The sequence below is a fragment of the Nansenia antarctica genome (assembly GCF_963989245.1).
Source record: "Nansenia antarctica genome assembly, chromosome: 6".
In the NCBI taxonomy this organism is placed as follows: domain Eukaryota; kingdom Metazoa; phylum Chordata; class Actinopteri; order Argentiniformes; family Microstomatidae; genus Nansenia; species Nansenia antarctica.
Window position 1 is genome coordinate 3,420,398 of NC_137676.1, and position 7,500 is coordinate 3,427,897.

Below are 7,500 nucleotides of genomic sequence, written 5' to 3' on the forward strand. Positions count from 1 at the left end.
AGTGCTGGGGGGTAGTAGATGTCTCAGGAGACACAGTGCTGGGGGGTAGTAGATGTCTCAGGAGACACAGTGCTGGGGGGTAGTAGATGTCTCAGGAGAGACACAGTGCTGGGGGGTAGTAGATGTCTCAGGAGGAGACAGTGCTGGGGGGTAGTAGATGTCTCAGGAGGAGCAGTTAAGAACTCCCCTGAAGAGATGGAGGTCTTCAGTCTCCGACGGAAGATGGGTAGTGACTCTGCAGTTCTGACAGCCGTGGGAAGCTCGTTCCACCAGCGGGGATGCGAGTGTAGTGAAGAGGAAGAGGAGTGAAGTGAGGAGAAAAAGCGAGGGAGGGAGTGAAGTGAAAAGGAGGGAGAAGAGGAGCGAGAGAGACAGTTTGGGGTGATGAACACAAAAAAGAGAGGAATACAAATAAACTAAGATGTAGAGAGAGAATAAGGGGGTGGGGTGAGGGGGGGGGGTTGCATTCATGTCAGTAGGGGGGGAGAGAGAGAGAGAAACACACTGCAGAGCGAGAGGGTGAAGCCAGAACAAGCTCGATTCGGGGCGGAGAAGAGGCTCCGCATGAATTATCCATCTGGGTACGGGGGGGGAGGCGGCGGGGGGGGGGGGGGGGGCAGCTAGGGCCTCGCACAGCCGAGCTCAGACACTACACTCGATCAAAGCCCCCCTTAGAAGGGAAAGCAAGCCCCGCTGTGCAGGGGGAGAAGAAGAAGAAGAGGGGTACGTTGGGGTACCGTAAAAGTGTGAGAGTAGCGCAGTAACCTTCGGGGGGTCTCTTCAACTGTAGTGTCGGAGAACGAATGAATTAATCATTTATGAGGTTCTGACAAGCTTCTGAAGGAGAGAGAAAAAATGTCGGGATGGCATAATGGCTGAAATAAAAACAGTAAAAATCATCCCCCTTCTAAAACTGCCATCCCCCCTTTCCATCCCTTATGTCATTTTATCAATGAACGTGGTATTACTGCTATTTCAACATTTAGTTTTGCGCATATTGAGTAAAATACTGTGGGCGAGGGAGTCACACATGCAATGACATTTTTACCAAGTCACTGACGCTGTGGGGATGCTAAAATTGTCCCCATATGATAGAATCCACCATCCCCCGTGATTTTCTTTTACAATTTGAGTACTGCTAGTGGGTAGACAGTTGGGACACTCTTCTCTCTCCAAACGAACCATCTGTCAGATAGACATCGAGGTCAACAACATGTGTGGATCATCACACGATCAGCATCTCTTTGTCTTTAGTGTTTAGGTCATTTGAAACCCTTTGGTTAGAGTGGGGGTGTGATATATTGGCCATATTGACTATTGATAGCCTAGCAACTAACAGGCGTGACGAAGATCAGTTACGAGTATAATGACCCATCCTGCGGGCGTATGGTATGATAATTATACATCCTGAGGGTGTATTATGGTATGGAGCAGGTGTGAGAAGAATGACATGTTAGTGATAACCTTGAATTATTTACTAACCCTGGACTGCACTCTACCTCTAGTGCGTGTGTGTGTGTGCGTGTGTTTCTGTGTGTGTTTCGGTGCGTGTGTGCGTGCGTGTGTGTGTTTCTGTCTGTGTGTGTGTGTGTGTGTGTGTGCATGCGTGTGTGTGTGTTTCTGTGTGTGTGTGTGTGTGTGTGTGTGTGTGTGTGTGTGTGTGTGTGTGTGCATGCGTGTGTGTTTGTTTCTGTGTGTGTGTGTGTGTGTGTGTGTTTCTGTGTGTGTGTGTGTGTGTGTGTGTTTCTGTGTGTGTGTGTGTGTGTGTGTGTGTGTGTGTGTGTGTGCGTTTCTGTGTGTGTGTGCATGCGTGTGTGTGCATGCGTGTGTTCTGTGCGTGTGTCTGTGCCTGGTTGTGTTTCTGTGTGTGAGTGTGTGCATGCGTGCGTTTCTGTGAGTTTCTACGTGTGTGTTTGCGTGTGTGTTTGCGTGTGTGTTTCTGCGTGTGTGTGCATGCATGTGTTTCTGTGCACGTGTGTGTGCATGCGTGTGTTTCTGTGTGTGTGTGTGTGTGTGTGTGTGTGTGTGTGTGTGTGCGTGTGTGTGTGTTTCTGTGTGTGCGCTGCTTAGTGTTTGAGGCTGTGTGAGATGCCACCAGTTGTAGCATGTAGCTTCCAGGGGCTACGACCAAAGACACAACACAGCGCGACCAGCACTCCAGTTGAGGGGGGATGAGAGGGCATGGCATCCCCCCCCTGAAATAAAAACAGTCAAAATCATCCCCCTTCTAAAACTGCCATCCCCCCTTTACATCCCTTATGTCATTTTATCAATGAACGTGGTATTACTGCTATTTCAACATTTGGTTTTGCGCATATTGAGTAAAATGCTGTGGGCGAGGGAGGGGGCACGCACACATGCAATGACATTTTTACCACCAAGTCACTGACACTGAAGTCACTGACGCTGTGGGGATGATAAAATTGTCCCCATATGATGAAATCCACCATCCCCCCTGACTTTCTTTTACAACTTGAGTACTGAGCGCGGCTCTGTTGGTCTGCTCATAGGCAGTGGTGTAGTCTACGTGATACGCAGGACTACGCCGTATACCCACTAGGAAAGGCCAAGGATTTCCATATACCCACTTAAAAATGTGTGAGGATACATAACGCCGTTTTGTGACAGAACTTTCACTTTCATTCATAAAATTCACCCCGTCTGTGTTACGAAGCACTTGACTTTTGGACCATTGAGACTGACTCTAGCGTCATATACCATCAAAGGGGGGAGATGCGACATGAAATGTCAAAATGCAGCGCTATCATGCACAGATCAGCCTTATGACATGTCATTTAGATATATTTAAAGTTAGACAGGGAGCGCAGATGTATTTTTATGGCGTTCCGAAATGAACGATATGAGGCTGGGAGGGAAAAATCACAGTATACCCACTAGAAAACACTAGACTACACCACTGCCAGTGAGCGCGACTCTGCTTGTCTGCTCGTCGGCATCGCAACTCTGGAGCCATCGCACAGCTGCGCCCGCTGATCTCAGCACCGTGGCGACGGGCATCAAAGCGATAAAGCCGCAGCCGCCACAGAGATCCGTTGTTCTGGGGCACGCAAGCCGGTCTTTAAACACACACCGCCGAAAACAAAAACACAACAACGCAGTCAGCATATTTGTAGCAAGCGAATGAGTTTGGGAAATCAAATCACTTCCTCTGGACTCTGTTGAGAGAGGATGGGAGAGGTTTTTGCCGCAGTGCTTCTCTTTGTCTTAGTTGTGCCTGGCTCTCAGGATATAGAGAAGAGCAGGGCGGGCACACACACACACACACACACACACACACACACACACACACACACACACACAGGGCTGTGTGTGAAGGGCAGCAGGATGTGTCAGGACTGTGGTCACAGCAGTCACTCAGACCAGCGTCTGGTCAATGTCAGAGAGGATCTCATAGCACACATCACAGAGGGAGAGATGCACTCTGGGTAGACAGCTGTCACAGAGGGAGTGATGCACCCTGGGTACACGACTGTCACAGAGGGAGAGATGCACCCTGGGGGGTACATGACTGTCACAGAGAGAGTAATGCACCCTGGGTACACGACTGTCACAGAGGGAGTGATGCACCCTGGGTACACGGCTGTCACAGAGGGAGTGATGCACCCTGGGTACACGGCTGTGACAGAGGGAGTGATGCACTCTGGGTACACAACTGTCACAGAGGGAGTGATGCACTCTGGGTACACGGCTGTCACAGAGGGAGTGATGCACTCTGGGTACACAACTGTCACAGAGGGAGTGATGCACCTTGGGTACACGGCTGTCACAGAGGGAGTGATGCACTCTGGGTACACGACTGTCACAGAGGGAGAGATGCACCCTGGGTACACGGCTGTCACAGAGGGAGTGATGCACTCTGGGTACACAACTGTCACAGAGGGAGTGATGCACCTTGGGTACACGGCTGTCACAGAGGGAGTGATGCACTCTGGGTACACAACTGTCACAGAGGGAGTGATGCACCCTGGGTACACGACTGTCCAACTGCATTTTTAACAGAGTGTCTTCCCAGAGCAGAGAGACCGACCACCCCAGGGGGAAGCTGCCCTGAGGCAAGGCAGATTGATTGATTGGTTGATTGATTTGTTTATTTCAAATATGTGCAAAAAAGATAAAGCAACAATAATTTATATAACGGAAAACAAACCCAAAAAAATCTAATAATACACATATTCGAAAAGGAGTGGGAAGAAGTACAACTTATTCAATCCCATACAATATTTGTGTTTTGGATACGCAGTATTTGTATATATAATAAGATTGTATTAAATTGAACAAAAAGGATCTTTATGATTTATGGAGAAGGGGTTCTCCATAAATCATAAAGATGTTTCCTGTTCCATTTAATACAATCTCATTACTGCGTACCCAAAATACAAATATCGTATTTACATACTTAATTCCAGAAAAAAAAGAATACATATTTAGGAACCCAAATGATAAATTATCATAAATAAACGATAACCCCTGTAAACACCTTGTGATGAAGTTTATACTGTTTATACAGCACATGTAAGTGTTGTTGTTTTTCTGACTTTCTGACTCCGTTTGAGAGAGTTTTGCTGGATTCATGTGGGGCGGCTGTGGCGCAGGAGGTCGAGTCGCCGTCTAATGATCACAAGGTTGGCAGCGGTCAGCGGTTCGAGCCCCGGCTGGCCACATGTCGAATGGTCCTTGGGCAAGACTCTGAACCCCAAAATTGCTCCCAGTGTGCGGGCCAGCGCCTTGCATGGTAGCTTGCTGCCATTGGTGTGTGAATGAGAGGCCGTTGTAAAGCGCTTTGGAGCAGCAAAAAGGCGCTATATAAGTGCATTTACCATTTACCATGTCCGTGTGTGTGACGATGCTGCTGTTGTCCCCTACCTGTTGGTGAAGACTTTGCTGTAGTTGAACACGTGAATCTCCAGCAGCTCGTTTCCGTCCAGCTTGCTGCCTATGGGCCACCGGAACGTCTGCAGGGGGACAGAAGATGAAGGAAGAATTAGGCCACAACAAGACCACACTGTGACCACACTGCGACCACAACAAGACCACGCTGTGACCACAACAAGACCACAGTGTGACCACAACAAGACCACACTTTGTCCACAACAAGACCACAACAAGACCACACTGTGACCACAACAAGACCACACTGTGACCACAACAAGACCACACTATGACCACAACAAGACCACGCTGTGACCACAACAGGACCACACTGTGACCACAACAAGACCACACTGCGACCACAACAAGACCACGCTGTGACCACAACAAGACCACACTGCGACCACACTGCGACCACGCTGTGACCACAACAAGACCACACTGTGACCACAACAAGACCACACTGTGACCACAACAAGACCACACTGTGACCACAACAAGACCACAGTGTGACCACAACAAGACCACAGTGTGACCACAACAAGACCACACTGTGACCACAACAAGACCACACTGTGACCATAACAAGACCACACTGTGACCACAACAAGACCACACTGTGACCACAACAAGACCACGCTGTGACCACAACAAGACCACACTTTGTCCACAACAAGACCACACTGTGACCACAACAAGACCACACTGTGACCACAACAAGACCACACTGTGTCCACAACAAGACCACAACAAGACCACACTGTGACCACAACAAGACCACAGTGTGACCACAACAAGACCACAGTATGACCACAACAAGACCACGCTGTGACCACAACAAGACCACACTGTGACCACAACAAGACCACACTTTGTCCACAACAAGACCACAACAAGACCACACTGTGACCACAACAAGACCACACTGTGACCACAACAAGACCACGCTGTGACCACAACAAGACCACACTGTGACCACAACAAGACCACACTGTGACCACAACAAGACCACACTTTGTCCACAACAAGACCACAACAAGACCACACTGTGACCACAACAAGACCACACTGTGACCACAACAAGACCACACTGTGACCACAACAAGACCACACTGTGACCACAACAAGACCACAACAAGACCACACTGTGACCACAACAAGACCACACTGTGACCACAACAAGACCACACTGTGACCACAACAAGACCACACTTTGTCCACAACAAGACCACACTTTGTCCACAACAAGACCACACTGTGTCCACAACAAGACCACACTATGACCACAACAAGACCACACTTTGTCCACAACAAGACCACAACAAGACCACACTGTGACCACAACAAGACCACAACAAGACCACACTGGGACCACAACAAGACCACACTGGGACCACAACAAGACCATACTGTGACCACAACAAGACCACACTGTGACCACAACAAGACCACACTGTGACCACAACAAGACCACACTGGGACCACAACAAGACCACAGCAAGACCACAGTGTGAAAGGGGCGGCGGTGGCTCAGGAGGTAGAGCCGGCGTCTAATGATCGCAAGGTCGGCGGTTCGATCTATGCGCGGGCCATGTGATTTGATATGTTTATTTGAGAAGGGACAGTTGCAAGTTAATGAACAAACTCCATGTATTACAACATGTTACGAGAAAGCTTGTAAACAAGCCAGATTATCGCCATGGCTGGTTTCCATCTGTTGTCCCTTAGAGGATGTTACCTGGAAACATAAAACATCTAAAAACATACAAACATTCCATTAAGACAGCCATGACAGTGGTACTAGTAAAAGCAAATGAATCAGAAATATACGGGCCATGTGTCAAGGTGTCCTTGGACAAGACACTGAACCGCAAATTGCTCGCAAAGAGCGGGCTGGCACCTTGCACGGTAGCTTGCCGCCATTGTGGTGTGAATACTTGTGTTAATGGGTGAATGAGAGGCCATTGTAAAGCACTTTGGAATAAGGCAAGGCAAGGCAAGGCAAGACAAGTTTATTTGTGTTGCACATTTCATACAACAGGGGAGATTCAGTCAAGTGCTTTAATTTAAAAATACAGCAAGAGGAGCATAGTAAGAAAATAAAAATGACAATGAATAAAAGCAAATATAAGAAGAAAATAGATCAAACATGTAATAAGACAATAGTTAATGGATAAAAGACAGAAGTGTTTGTGTCTAATCATAACTGCTGCAAAACATGAAGGTTTTTAGCGTAGAATTTTATATTTTAAGGGTTTGGGCCTGTTTGATTTCTTCAGGGAGTTTGTTCCAAGAGCATGAGGCAGCGTGACTGAAAGCTGCTGCACCGTGTTTTGTTTTCACTCTTGGAATGATTAGCTGATTAGCCTCAGCTGACCTTAGGGACCTTGTGGGAATATAGGGTGGGAGGAGAGATGTATTTTGGTCCAAGACCATTTTGTGATTTGTATGTAATTAGGAGGATTTTGAATTAAATTCTCTGAGAGACTGGTAGCCAGTGCAGGGATCTCAGCATTGGTGTAATGTGTTTTTGTTAGGACCCTAGCAGCCCCGTTTTGGATGAGCTGCAATTTATGAACAGCTCCTTTAGAGACCATTACAATAATCGCA

At 47.9% G+C, this 7,500-nt stretch overlaps 1 pseudogene across 1 annotated transcript in view; it reads right to left on the reverse strand.

Moving 5' to 3' along the window:
• The window catches only part of LOC308159688 (otoferlin-like), a 109,965-nt pseudogene that overhangs the window by 72,425 nt on the left and 30,040 nt on the right, over positions 1–7,500 (reverse strand). The window contains exon 3 of the transcript in view: positions 4,885–4,973. The product of the transcript in view is annotated as an otoferlin-like (transcript). The remainder of the gene's footprint in view (positions 1–4,884; positions 4,974–7,500) is intronic.